Here is a 374-nt window from a genome sequence, read left to right on the forward strand (position 1 = left end):
AAGGCTCGCTGCGGGGTTTGTTTTGATGACGTCTTTGTAACGCAGCCAAGGTAAGAGGTGCACAACAACATGAGGAAGTAACACCAGACCACCGCCAACAACACGTGATCCGCCTCTCCTCTCAACCGTTACAAAGCCTCACCCTATTATGGCCCAGAACACCACACTCTAGCGCTGCAAGTTGTAGTACAGCTTAGAATATTATTTAGAGACTACTTCTGCATCATTCTTGCACCGTCCACAGTGTTGTTGGGAGGGCTCACCCACTTCAGCGCGCACCTGCTTCTTTAACTTCTTTCCATCACCACGTGCCCTAAACTCCTTTAGAGCTGCTATCTGCTGCCCTTCCTTAACTGTAAGGGTCCCTTCCTTCT

The sequence above is a fragment of the Didymella exigua genome (genome assembly GCF_010094145.1).
Source record: "Didymella exigua CBS 183.55 unplaced genomic scaffold M421scaffold_49, whole genome shotgun sequence".
NCBI lineage: Eukaryota > Fungi > Ascomycota > Dothideomycetes > Pleosporales > Didymellaceae > Didymella > Didymella exigua.